We start from the raw sequence: 591 nt of genomic DNA, 5'->3' as shown, positions 1-591 counted from the left end.
TTTGGTTAAACTTTAATACATTCTATAGCTTATCAAATTTTTGAAAATAATTCATTGTAATCACTAATTATATTATCATAATCTTAAAATATATTAATTGTAGCGATAGTAATTATAAACATTATTCGGGTTTCTGCATTTTATAGGATATGACAAAAATCTTTAGAATTTTCTAATTCTATTCATTTAACAATATATATAATTCAAACTATTCGAATTAACGCACATATTTTCTAATTTATTGCAACTGCCCTTCCAATTTCGGGCAAAATAATGGAAAAAATTCAGGCAAAGCAAAAATAATAAATAAGAAAATTCAGACAGAGAAAGCAAAAAAGTTAATAGCGAGGTTGAGGCCGAAATTTTAAACGCGCAAACGTGTACGTTGGACGTTCGGCGCAGCTTTCCTGTAAGCCTAGAAGTTTGGAAAGTCAGTGGAATCATGCTCGACATTCCAAACGCCGATGTCAAACTTCTAGGCTTACAGGAAAGCGGCGCCGAACGTCCGACGTACACGTTTGCGCGTTTAAAATTTCGGCCTCAACCTCTTTAATAAATTATCATTGATGGCAAATAAAATTGATACTTGTA

Source organism: Centruroides vittatus, unplaced genomic scaffold (genome assembly GCF_030686945.1).
Source record: "Centruroides vittatus isolate TY-2023 unplaced genomic scaffold, ASM3068694v2 contig_301, whole genome shotgun sequence".
In the NCBI taxonomy this organism is placed as follows: domain Eukaryota; kingdom Metazoa; phylum Arthropoda; class Arachnida; order Scorpiones; family Buthidae; genus Centruroides; species Centruroides vittatus.
The sequence above is the reverse complement of the archived record's forward strand: the minus strand, read 5'-3'. Positions refer to the sequence as shown.